The 13,903-nt window shown below is 38.2% G+C and overlaps 1 long non-coding RNA gene across 1 annotated transcript; it reads left to right on the forward strand.

Annotated features, from left to right (window-relative positions):
* The first annotated feature begins 209 nt into the window (after nucleotides 1-209).
* LOC114901701 lies at nucleotides 210-13,677 on the forward strand. Its single transcript, XR_003795259.1, has 5 exons — nucleotides 210-842; nucleotides 1,073-1,181; nucleotides 4,831-5,635; nucleotides 5,764-5,839; nucleotides 13,607-13,677. It is a non-coding gene; the product is annotated as an uncharacterized LOC114901701 (long non-coding RNA).
* The last annotated feature ends 226 nt before the right edge of the window (nucleotides 13,678-13,903 follow it).

A 13,903-nucleotide genomic window follows, 5' to 3' on the forward strand; every position in this document is an offset into this window, starting at 1 on the left:
CTGTTTCATCCCAAAATGTACTGAAAACTATAAACAATATATTTCCAGGAAAAGTCACAATTGCCAATTACTTAACACAATAATTTCTAATAAGAATATCATTTGCAACAAATTCAAATCGAGCATCATGTCTGGATGAAACAAAACATTTTTGCTCTGCGTTAGGATGCCAGGTGAGAAGACAGATGTTGCATCTTCTGAATCTATAGTCTCTTTTGTACATGTTTCCACGTGTGTCCACGTGTTCCACTGCTCTCAGGTTTAGCCTTTATTTCGTCACAGTCTTAAAGAAATTCTTTTCCAGTGGGTTGAACTGTGTCTCCCAAAAAGATAAGGTCAAATCTTGAACTCTGGTACCTGTGAATAGGAGCTTATTTGGAAATAGGGTTTTGTAGATGTACTCAAGTCATGATAAGATCATAATGGAGGGTGAGTGCTCATCAAACAACTTATGTCTTCATGAGAACACGGATATTTGGACACAGGGACACAGAGGGAGAACACCATGTGAAGACAGAGGCAGAGATTAAAATGATGCATCTACAAGCCAAGGAATGCCAAGGATTGCCTGCAATCTCCAAAAGCTAAGAGAGAGGCATGGAACAGATTCTCCCTCGGAGACTCCGGAAGGCTTGCCAAGGCTTTTGGACTTGATTTTGGACCTTTGGCTTTCAGAACTATGAGAGAACAAATGTCTGTTGTTCCAAGCCACCCAACTTGTGATCATTTGTTATGGCAGCCCTAGGAAACTAATATATCCAGCAGATCCAGTTTTCAAATTCCTGTCTGAAGATAAGCACCAACTGTGACTGCCATCCCTTATTCAGTCTCTTCCTTCCTCGGTGAGTAAAATAAACTTCATTACAATTTATGTTCAGACTTTTATTTTCAAACTCTTGTTTGTATTTATTCATACTATTTATTTATATAAACTTGTTTTCATTGTTCACTTGATCTATATATATTCCAGTCTATAGAATTTTTTTGAGTATTTTGGATTGGAATAATATACCTCGTAATTTCCCTTTAAAATTAATGAATTTTGCTTTCAATTTACGACCTTTCACTTTAGGGCAAGGTTTTAGGAACAAAATTAAAATCGTTAAATGAGACAGCGCTTACTATAATTCCGATGGTCACAACCTGAGTAAAGAAAAAAAGGTGTTTCTAGCAAGAATAAGGTAAGTGGGTGTGTTGGTTTCCTGGGAAAATAATAATGTATTCTTGGAAGCACTTCTAGTTATTCATGTAATTTAAAAAGTACACCTATAAAGGGAGAAAAAGCATGTGAATTTGTCAGGGAAAGAAAAGAAGAGCAAAGCAGGAAATGAGGAAGAAGGGAGTTATGGAAAAGCAGCAGTTGGGAGGAGCACAGTGAGAATTGAGGAAAGTTTGTTTTTACCATCATTCTTGCTCTCAGACAACTTACTCAGTTTTCAGCTCTGTTTATCAGATTGTTGTGCAATTTATCATATTAATTGTTTATACTTTCATATTTAATTGATAATTTATTATTTAAAAAGAATTCCTAATCCCCTCACATCCTTTAAGTGTTCAAATATCACTTTGTCAGACAGTATACTGACTAAGATTCTGTGACCTGACACCCCTCGCCAATCCCTGTACTTTGGAGCTCCCTTACCGTGTTCCACTTGTTCACCTTTTCATTGCACTTGTCACCTTCTGGGAAGAATTGTAATTTACTTATTTGTTATTTTTGTTTCAATCTGATTTTGCCACTCCCTCCCCTTCCGACCCCCCCGCCCCCGGAATAGAAGCTCCTTGAACTCATGTAACTTATGAGACTGTGTTTTACTCATTCACCTTATATATATCTATGATAGTTGCATACTGGGCTGGGTGTTTGGTGGCTTGTGTGTTCTCATTTTATCACTTGACATGGAAGTATGTGTGTTTAAAGATGAGTTGTTGCTTGAGCTGATGCCTGCCTCCTGAAATGTCTCTATAACATAGCTTAGTAAGATATTAACAAATCCCAATGAAACACATCTGCTCTGCTGTTGTCTCCAGCTCCTGGTCTCTTCAAACTTTTAAAACTGTCATAGATTACTGGAAACACAACTGCATTTGAAATTATGTCAATACAACAGTAGTTGCAGATGCTCCATTAAGGGTTTAAAAACTAAATTGTCAGCCAAAGAAAATGGCTTGTAAATGTTTGGCCATCACTCCAGTCCTGCAGAAGTAAGTTTTGTGGCAATGAGGGAAGTGGGGCTCCCTGCTCACTGACACATAAATGACTAAACTGGAGAGATTTCTTAGGGTGTCTGCTAACCAGTGGTGTGGATATGTAACTGGATGCTGGTATTGCAGTGCAGTTGTAGTGTAAATCCAGGAGGTGATGAAAGACAGTCTATGGTAATAGAACTGGAGGAACTTGGGGGATTGGATCAACTAGGTACAGTCTTGCTGCTCCCTCTTTTTCATTTGTATAAGCATTTTTTCTACAATCTAGAAAGTGCAGTGCAGTGCTTTCCAATTTAATTGATGGCCCGGTCTGGCATAAGTGATTCCACATGGTGGTTGACAAATGACTCTTGGGTTAGCCCCCCACCCCTCTTATTCAAGAAATAGACAAATTAGCAGAATTTTCTCTTTTCTCTATAGAACTATCACTTGCGCATCTATTTATCTATCTTAGATGAAATTTTAAATATTTTATAAACTGATGAGACCTCTTGTTCTTGGTTTCGGCAGAAAGTGGAATATCATAAATAAAATTGTCTTACATTCTCAGTCATCGGGTTGATGGACGGTTAAAGGAAAAGCAGCATCCTGGGTTTTTCAGAGGCATTGCTATGCTTAGATCAGATTATATGGTGACTTGTAGTGTAACCATACTAATATCTCTTTACACAAGAAAAATTTCTTCTAAATAACAATATCAATTTTGGACTGCTCAAGGGATTTAGTAGAAAGGCTTAGAACATGGCAGTGGTAATAGATACTCAGAAGGTCAAAAATTCTCAGCTAGAGAATGGTTCAATATGCTCATTTATCACTTTCCACTTTGGCTCATATAAAACAAAGACATACAACTAGGTGTAAGTTCAAGTACTGTACCAGCACAATCAGGCTTTAAGAAAAGTAAAGCAAATCCCAATTTACTACTGTCAGTTCACAGAATTCACTCTGATATAATCTTCATGTTGTAGATATTTCTGATTGTGTTGTTCCCAAAACTCATGGGCAGAAATAAACTGAATGACAAACGATGTGACTCTTCCACATATATAACACATGTCATCTAAAAATTGTAATGCACATATAATTACCTAGTTAATAATTTTCTAGAAAAATACTGATGAAAATAATCTGAATTTACCAAGAATCAGACAGAGACAATTGAGAGAAAACAAAGTGAAAGCTTTCTTTAATCCATTGGTTAGGCTAGATTGGACAGATGGCTTTTACAACATTCTTGGGAAAATTCACAATTTAGGATTCATAAGCTGTGATCCTCAGATGAGGACAGTGGATACTCATGCACATTACTGAAGCCAAGTGGTAGGATGATACACTGCATCCAAGCTGTTTCCATGAGTGAATAGGCTCTAGCCTCTCTGGCTTGTTTTCTCGGTGCTGGAGAAGACATCACACATTCTTTGGAAGTAGAGTCCAACCCAAAACTCCACTAGATCTCCTGTCCTGCCTCTGTGTGGTCTGGGTGACCCACTTTAGCTTGAAGGAGCTCTGGGAAATTCGATATGTCTACAACCAGTTTAAGGGCTACTCCTGGGTGGTCCTTAGCAGTTAATAGGGTTTGATTCCGGGGCCATTATATGAGATTCAGAGAAGCCCAAGAATCTGGGCCTGGACAAGATCCAGTCTGTTAAGAATGGTGATTACTCCTGAGTGTTTCAATATATAAACTGGAAGGACTAGAGCAGTTCTGGGAGAATGTACAGATAACATCAAACACACCTCACCAACTCTGCAGCCATCTTGGTTACCATCTAACAAGGTCCAACTCAAGGCACCATGTTTTCAGATTGAGCAATAACTAGGCATTAAGACAGGTGTCCAGAACTTTCCAGGAATGGCCTTATGACTAGAAAGACCCAAAGGCATTTGCTTTAATCTACTTAGATTCAGTGATTTCTCTAAATGATATCAATTCTTAATTATATGCACATTAATAAAAGAACTGAGATGTGGCAAATCTAAAACTCATTTATATTTTATTATAAAAAACAGTGGGTAGGGCTTCCCTGGTGGCGCAATGGTTGAGAGTCCGCCTGCCGATGCAGGGGACATGGGTTCGTGCCCCGGTCCGGGAAGATCCCACATGCCGTGGAGCAGCTGGGCCCGTGAGCCATGGCCGCTGAGCCTGTGTGTCCGGAGCCTGTGGTCTGCAATGGGAGAGGCCACAACAGTGAGAGGCCCACACACCACAAAAAGAAAAAATAGTGGGTAGTGGAAAGAGCATGTGCTTTGGAGACAGCCAGTCCTGAGTTCGAATTCTCACTCCCCATTTACTGGCAGAGAGACTGGCTGAGAGACTTGGGGCGTTATCCCAAGAGGTAACACGTGCAGAAAATATCAAGGATTATTCAAAAAATGTTCAGATATGTTTGTATGTGTCAATCTTGTAAGAAAAGTAACAATGTTTCAACTGTAAAATCCTACTTGCAATTGCAAAATGCCTCTTTTATCTGTCTCCATAGCAATCATTAGCATCTAACATAATGTATATTTTACATATTTACCTCACTTGCTCCCTGTCTCCCATCCCCACTTTCCCCCCAAAAGTAAGAGTTCACGGTTGCAGGAATTTACTGTCTGCTTTGCTCACCATTGCATCCTCAGGAACTGCAGTAGAAACTGGTACATAGTGTCGGGTGGAGTTTCCTGATTGTGGCAGGAGTGGCCAAGGCCTGATGGGTCCTCTCTGCAGTGGTTGGGAGTCAGTCTTCCAGGCCCAGTTGGAGCCTCCTCTGCTGCCTTGCCCAGATTGGTAGGCACCAGTTAAGTGAGTTAATCGTTTTTCTGCTTAAAATGGCTTAAGCTCGTTCATTTTTCTGAGTCTGAACCGTTGTTATAATTTAGTAAAGGAATTATTTAGAAATAGCTGTTCTGTGAATTCACACTATAAAGGCAGAGGGTGGGGCTTATTTTGTTCTTCACTTCAGATCTAAAGAGAGGGCTTTAAGAGAACACTGAAAATCTAGTTCACTCCATGGCAGACTGGGGGAGACACCGGAGCCTAGTGTCTGACTTCGGCTGTTAGGTATAAAGGTCACAAATGAGTGACTAGCCAGCAGCTGGTAGATAAGCAAGGAGGGGGGAAGCAGGGACTAACTCTTGTGCTTAGAAGTTCTCAAAGGAAAGACACCTGAGCCATCCGACCCACACCATATACGGGCCGTGCGTGAGAAAGAACCTGCATGAGATCATCTCAGTTTCTGCAGGCTCCTCTCTGAAGGAGGGGATGTGATCTCAAGGGAGAGATACTGAAGAGGCCCAGACCCTGAAGGATTCTCAATGAATACAAAAGGAGTAATCAACCAACCTCTTCCCTAGAGATGGAGGTTTCTGAAGAACCTAAGAAATACTCTCAGAGTCAGCTTTATGTCTGCAGGCCTCAGGAATTACCACGCCAGCTCAGAACAATGTCAGTCAAACAAGAATTTTCTTGTTCTCTTTGCTTCCTTCTTCTCCTGATTGCTGCCAACAAACAGTTGCCCTCACCTGTTTACTAAATACAGTTTGTGCCCCGTCTCTCCTCTCTTCCCCTGATAGGCCCTCAACGGGGGACTGAGTTTTGATCACTGAATAGGAGTAGACCTTCTGATTGAGCTACATTTGAAGACTCAAGGTAACAAAAGAATTTCTTATTATTCATAGTGACAAATGTTTTATAATAGCATACAATTATAGCTATTCAGACTTCAGAGATCACATTTTCTTCAACTACTGAACTATACTGAAAGTCAAGTGAGATTTGAAGAGCAAGAAAAAGAAGCCTGATTAAGGGACTAGAAAGGGGCAAAATTTGCAAGAATGGGAATGAGATATGAGACATAACTAGAGGTGTGATTAAAATAGTAATAAAATAATAAAGTATGTCTGCAGACAATTCTATGACAACAAATCTGAAAAACTTAGACACAGGTGACATAGATGCTTTTCTAACATAATTTAAATATCTAAAATTATCCCAAGAGAAGGTAAAAAAAAGTTCAATAATCAAAAAGTGATTGAGAAGGTTAAAAATCTGCCATTAATGAAAGCCACTAAGGCCACAGATTTTCCCAGCTGGATTGTATCAAGTCTTTATAAAAAATAGATAATTCCTATGTTATTTAAGCTACTACTCCCCTGGAAAAAATTCTTAATATAAAACCTTATGAAGCTATCATAAAAAACAAAAATGCAACTCAAACTCCTATGTAAATACACAAAGATCTTTGTAAAAAAAAGAGATAGTTGTAATATCCAGAAACCTATCAGTATAATGACGTACATCAATCTATTAAAAAAAATCATATGCTAATATCAATACATTCTGAAAAAAATTATATGAATTAAGACTACACTGAGGTTTCACTTCACACCGGTTAGAATGGGCATCATCAGAAAATCTACAAACAACAAATGCTGGAGAGGGTGTGGAGAAAAGGGAACCCTCTTGCACTGTTGGTGGGAATGTAAATTGATACTATGGAGAACAGTATGGAGGTTCCTTAAAAAACTAAAAACAGAATTACCATATGACCCAGCAATCCCACTACTGGGCATATACTCAGAGAAAACCATAATTCAAAAAGACACATGCACCCCAATGTTTATTGTGGCACTATTTACAATAGCCAGGTCATGGAAGCAACCTAAGTGTCCATCGACAGATGAATGGATAAAGAAGATGTGGCACATAGACAAAATGGAAAATTACTCAGCCATAAAAAGAAACGAAATTGAGTAATTTGTAGTGAGGTGAATGGACCTAGAGACTGTCATACAGAGTGAAGTAAGTCAGAAAGAGAAAAACAAATACCATATGCTAACACATATATATGGAATCTAAAAAAAAAAAAAGGTTCTAAAGAACCTAGGGGCAGGACAGGAATAAAGACGTAGACGTAGAGAATGGACTTGAGGACACGGTGAGGGGGAAGGGTAAGCTGGGATGAAGTGAGAGAGTGGCACTTACATATGTACACTACTAAATGTCAAATAGATAGCTAGTGGGAAGCAGCCGCAGAGCACAGGGAGGTCAGCTCGGTGCTTTGTGACCACCTAGAGGGGTGGGATAGGGAGGGTGGGAGAGAGACGCAAGAGGGAGGGGATATGGGGATATATGTATACGCATAGCTGATTCACTTTGTTATACAGCAGAAACTAACACAACAATGTAAAGCAATTATACTCCAATAAAGATACATATTTTTAAATTTATGAATTAAAAGAATAAAATATGACAATAATCAACCTCAAATTAAACTAATTATCATTAAGTTAGAAAATTCTCATTGCAATTAATATGAAAAATTAGATGTAAATTTCTACTGCTGCCATTGCTTTGGAATGGTAAGTTAAAAAAAATTTAGTAAAAACATTAGAAAATAGAATTTTTTTCCCTAATGACAGTATTATATGTCTAGAAACCCTAAGATTCTAATTAAAATCAGAATCAATGAAAAATAATGGATAAGAGAATTTAAGATAAAAACAAGATAAATATGTTAAGACCAAGAGCTTTTGTCTATGTTGTCTATAAGCAAATGGCGATGAAAATGGAAAGATAGCTGTTTATAGTAAACAGCATAATATTCTCACAGATGACTTTTAAAAAGAAAACACAGGACCTATGTTGAAAAAAAAATCTGTGAATCTTACTCATAGACTATTAAAGGACATAAAACAATCTTTGAACTATGGAAAAACCGTGTGATTTTGGATGGGAGGAATTAATACAGTAAAAATGTCAATTCTTCAAAATTCTCCTATAAATTTGAGGCACTAATAAATAGAACTTCATCAAGGCTGATTTCAGAATTGGATACAATGATATAAAATTTCGCTTGGAAGAATATATGTCTGAAGCAACCAAGAAAAGTTTGATTATAGGAGAATCAGAAGCTGCGAAATACGCTTCACACATTATTCATCAGACTATAAAGTCACTACAGTCAAATCAATATGGTATTGGCCATATGGATCCATAAAAAACAGAGAATCTAGAAAATAAATGTATATGAAAATTTCATATATGGGAACGTTAGTATTTCTATTCTGTGGGAAAAGAGTGACTTATTTATTAAGTGGGGATGACAATTAGCTATTTATCCAGAGGGAAACTAAGTTGGGTCCACTCTCACTATATGTGCTGTTCAGTGCTGTAGCCACTAGCCACAAGTGTTATTTACATTTTAATGGAACTTAAATTTAAAAATTATGTTTCTCAGCTGCTTTAGTCATGTTTTAAAGTGTGGCTAGTGTTTACTTTATTGGGCAGTGTAGATTATAGAAGCTTTCCAGCTTTGCAAAATGTTTTGTTGGACAGCACTGATTTCTCTCTCTCTCCGTATAATGTTTACATGTATATATTGTTTATAAATATTTACATAAACATAAAAATACAAATATATATGTATACATGTGCATTTAATTGTTCCCTATTGATTTAAAATTTAAAAATAAAACAGAAGAAAATCACCAAGGCTACCTATACAATATAGGGGTTAAGGGGAAACTTTGTAATGTTATCAGAAACCCAGAAAAAATAAAGAGATATAGTTGACATAAAAATTATAACTTTTGTATACACATTGATATCAGTATCAGTTAAGGTTCTTGGTTGAAAACAACATACATTTTAACTGTATGTTCAGAAAAGCAATTTGGAAGGGAAAATGACCAAACTATAGTGAGGGACTGCTTTTGAGAAGATAGCACTGCTGTCTCTGTAGGACATCAGTACCACATTCACTGTCTTGCCTCGATCATTTCCACCTTAGAGTTATGTGCAGGTGAATCTAATAGGAAGGGGCTGGGGCATGTTCTAGTACCCTAGCTGAAAGGGAACCTGGGAAAGCAAGTTTCTAGGAGACAGAACTCATAAGTGGAATATCATCCACATATAGAAAAAGTGTTCAGTAGATCCTGGAACAGCCACAAACGTGACAAATGTCCACTACACTAACATAAATAAAGTCAGCAGATAAACGATAGAAGTGGGGGAAGAACATAAAAGGTTGCAACCCAGATGATGAGCATTTAACGTCTATAATACAGAAAGAATCCTTACAAGTTGTAAAGAGAAAGACAAACCACTCAATAGAAAAATACTTCAAGGATATGGATAGGGAATTCACAAAAGAGTAAACTCAAATTTCCTGTCCTTAAAATAACAAGGAAGTATCACTTTACCATCGACCACTGACAAAATTGTAAAATTTCAATAAACCTGCTGCTGGTGGGTATGAAGGGAATTACATATTCTTTGCTACTGGAATTATACATTATTCTCATCATTTTGGAAAACAATTTAGCAGTGCTTCTAAAATTTTAAATAACCATAGCCTTAGAAGCAACCCCATTCTTCAGAAGTAAAAGCACCACTGTATAAAAATATACATACGAGGATGTTTATTGTACTTTTTCGTAGAGGCAAAAGTCTGAAAGAGTGAATGGCCTTCAATTGAGAAAAAATTATGATACATTTACACTATGGGCTATTAAAAAGCAATTACAAACAGTGAGTAAGACCTGTGTCATTTGTCTTGGAGTGATTATGACAGTGAGTTGTTGAGTGAGAAAAGCAAGATGCAGAGAAACAACTAGAACAACACACAACACACACTATAAAAAGTGGCAGAGTTTTTACAAGAATCATAATGGGGGAGGGTGAATTGATGAAGGTGAAGAAAGGGAACAGAGAAGAAGTAGGCAAACCAAGAAAACAAACCTTGTAAATTAAAAACATAACCAAAAATCTCATTTATGTAAAACTACCTACCTGAGTTATGTATACCTGCTTCAAGAGAAACCATAAAATAGTGTAGTCTTGGTCTATAGACTTTAGAAATGTCTAAAATATATTCTTAGGTGAAAAATTATTTCACAGAGTAATATGTAGAGAATGAGTCCATTAAAAAAAAAGAAAGGTGTGTGTTTATATGTATTTGTACTGAAAAGATGATACATATCCATTTCTTAATTCTGGTTTCCTCAGAAAGTGTAGAATTGGCAAGCAAAGGATGGTTTTACTTATTATACTAGTCCTAATTAATTTCAAAATTTAAAACACAAAAATTAAAAATATGTTAACATTCTAGAATGTATTGTAAAGGGAATAAACTCTATTATGATTCAGAGAGTAATTAGAGACCATCACCTGAGAGAGGGAGCCTTTGGGATAGCCTCTCTGAGGAAAGTGTCTGAGCTGAGACCTGAAGAATAACAATGAGCTTTACTGTGGAGAGCTGGACAAAGAATATTCTAAGCTGAATCCACAGGCCTGACAGTTCATTTGAAGGGCAGAAAGGAAGCCAGGGCACGAGCTGTGTCAGGGGCACATGGATAGGTGGTGTGGATTAAGGTCAGGGAGGCAGAGACTTATAGACCACTGCTAATAAAAGTTTGAGTTGAACCGCTTCTAGTCAGCAAACAGGAAAAGTACTTAAATTTTAAACCCTTTATAGCAGCTTGACATTGCTGAGATTCCAGCCCTTGATCACCAGACTCACCTCAGTTCAGGTGAGTTTGAAGTTGGATGGTGCAGCTCATGTTGCGGATTGCTTCCAGTCATATGCAGTAGGACCGTATGTCAGTCCATGGTGCAATAGAGAAAAAACAAAAGCATAAACTAAAACAAACTTATCCTCTCCACAGGTTGATAGAGAAGCACTGTTATAAGACCTGGAGAGATGTTTGGTTGCTATTCTCAAAGAGGTAGTAAGCCACTGAAATGTTTTGAAAAGAAATGACTCTTTATATATATCGTACAGAAGAATTTTCTAGTTTAAAACTAGAATTGTCCCACCTTTCATCATGCAGAATGGTTTGGAAAGGATAAAGAGTTAAACAGGGAGTGGTTAGGAGACTATTGTGGTGGTGCAAGTAGGAGATGGTGGTGGCATGGACCAGGTGGTGGTAACTGGACTGGAGGATAGAAAAGGAAGAGTCATGAGGAGCCATGGATGATTTCTAGTTTCCTTCCCTTCCCTTTTCTCTTCTTTCCTTTCCTTCCCTTTCCTTTTCTCTCCCTTTTTTTTTTTTTTTTTTTTTTACATAATAACTGGTACACTATGATGATATCTATGGAGATGCAGCTAATGGGAGAAGAAAAAATTGAAGGCACAAATCAAGATTTCTGGCTTGGACAAATTTGAGTTTGAAATGTATATTACACACCAAAATGGAAATAAAGCTCATCAGAGAGGTGTGGACGAGAGGCATAATTTTGGGAGTTATTAGCACATAGGTAATGTGAACAATCATCCTAGTTTACCCAGGACTCTCCCTGTTTTAGTACTGAAAGTTCTAAGACCTGGGAATCCTCTTATTCCTTGGCAAACTGGGGTAGTTTTTCACCTTATGTATATGGTATTTACACCATGGAATTGGATAAGAGCAACCAAGGAAATCACACACCAGGATTGAGTCAGGAAAATATTAAGAGGAAAGAATCTTAGAAGAGCTCACCAGTGAGGAGTTAGGTAAAGGCAAGACAGAAAAGTGTCAAATATCTGGAAACCAAAGGAAGAGAGACTGTCAACCATAGAATGCTGGTGAAGGTCAAGTAAGAAGAGGACAGAACAGCAGATTTGGCAAGATGATGGTCGTAAGTGACTGTAACAAAAGAATAGATTCTTGGGAGTGATGGGAAAAAACCTACAATGTCATAAGTTGAATAATGAATGGCAGGAAATAGGATTAATAAGTACTAAAAAAAATCATCCTAGCAGCCTTGCAATGAAGGGGAGCAGAGAAATGGGCAGTAGTTTGAAAAGACTGAAGAGAGTATAAAAATGCTGTTTATGATTTTATTTGGGGAAATGAAACTACTATGTGAGTGCAGTAGGATTGCCTGGCAGTGTTAAATAGCTGTATGAAAATTTTAGCATAAATTTCAAGTGGTTGTATTCTTCCTAGTTGTTTATCTACAATTACATTTAGCTTCTCAGATGCTGGCGTGAAAAAAATTTTTAAATGGTTTCAGCCAATATTTGGGATTTTTCAGGGGAACGTGCTAGAGAAAAAAGGAGGCACTCAAGGTAAAATAATTAAAAGGGAATTATTTCAGTTAGGAAACATGGACTAAAAGCCAGGTTAAAGGGGGAAGAGGAAACATAATTAAGTTGGAAGAGAGTGAAACGTGAAGGCAATGGGTTAGATGTTTCACTGAAGTTGAGGACTTCTGGCAAAATGAGTACTTGGGAATGCAAGCCGAAAGAACAGCAGTTGGCGCCAGGGAAGGGAGTGACGGATTTTAAGTTTTCAGGGATGGTGAGTTACTGCTGATGCAACCAGCATCACTGGTTGGGAGCGGGTGGAGGAACAGGTAACTGAAGGTGAGGAAGGGAAGGATCTGACAGGCAGGGTAAATGGTTCATCCGTATGCATTCTGAAGTGACCAAGAATGATGGCATGAGTTGAGATGGAGAAGAGAATGAGTCAAGAGGGACAAACTGGGTCAAAATATGAGAATAAGGAGGAGATGTAGTGGGTGGTTTAGTCTGATGGTGCAAGCTTCAAATGGGAGGGAGTGATACATAGCCAACCCCTTACCTTCTGGTCCTGTGGTGTATGGGGTATAATAGAAAAAGAAAAACCAAAAACCTCTGCATCAGACAAGGAAAATGGTATCATCAGGACTTAAGGTAAGAAAAGAATTAAAGATAATTAAAAAATTAATTAAAGATAATGCTCAGAGAAGAGATTGAATTGATAAGGAAATCTCAGGATAGTATATTGTTAGGATTGGCTACATAATTTTCAGGGCCCAGTGCAAAATGGACATGCCGGACATGATGTTCAAGAATCATTATGAATTTCGGGACTTCCCTGGTGGTGCAGTGGTTAAGAATCCGCCTGCCAATGCAGGGGACGTGGGTTCGAGCCCCGGTCCAGGAAGATCCCACATGCCATGGAGCAACTAAGCCCATGCACCACAACTACTGAGCCTGCGCCCTAGAGCCCACGAGCCACAACTACTGAGGCCGCGTGCCTAGAGACCGTGCTCCACAAGAGAAGTCACCGCAATGAGAAGTCCGTGCACCACAACGAAGAGCCGCCCCCGCTCGCCGCAACTAGAGAAAGCCCGCGCATAGCAACGAAGAGCCAACGCAGCCAAAAATAAATAAATGAATAAATTTACCAAAAAAAAAGAAAAGAATCGTTATGTATTTCAAGATGGCAACAAAACATTATGTCAAATGTGGGCCCTTCTAAGTGTGGGGTCCTGCGTGACTGCACAGGTAACATGCCCATGAAGCTGGCCCTACCTATTCTGGGCCTAGGAAAAAGATTTGGAAGGGAGGGCAGCATTTGGTCAGACTATATTTCTTTGTTTGAGGCTGCTATGTGCTAACCATTGTTTAAATGCTTAACCAATATTATCATTTAACCCTTCTAACAGGTGAGGTAGGTGGTATCTCCCCCTTTGGCAGATGAGGAACCGAACGCACTGGAAATTTAAATGATTTGCCCAAAGTCACAGTAAGTTGCAGCCTGATTTTATTTGATTTTATTTGATTTGATTGTTTTTTTACTGTTAAAATTGAGATATAATTCACATACCATAAAATGTATAAAGTTTACAATTCAGTGGTTGTTAGTATATTCACAAAGTCGTGCAACTATCAACACTATCTAGTACCAGAATATTTCCATCATACCAAAAGGAAACCCCATACTCATGAAGCAGTAACTCCCC

The sequence above is a fragment of the Monodon monoceros genome, unplaced genomic scaffold (assembly GCF_005190385.1).
Source record: "Monodon monoceros isolate NGI ecotype Baffin Bay Population unplaced genomic scaffold, NGI_Narwhal_1 Super_Scaffold_2, whole genome shotgun sequence".
Lineage (NCBI taxonomy): Eukaryota > Metazoa > Chordata > Mammalia > Artiodactyla > Monodontidae > Monodon > Monodon monoceros.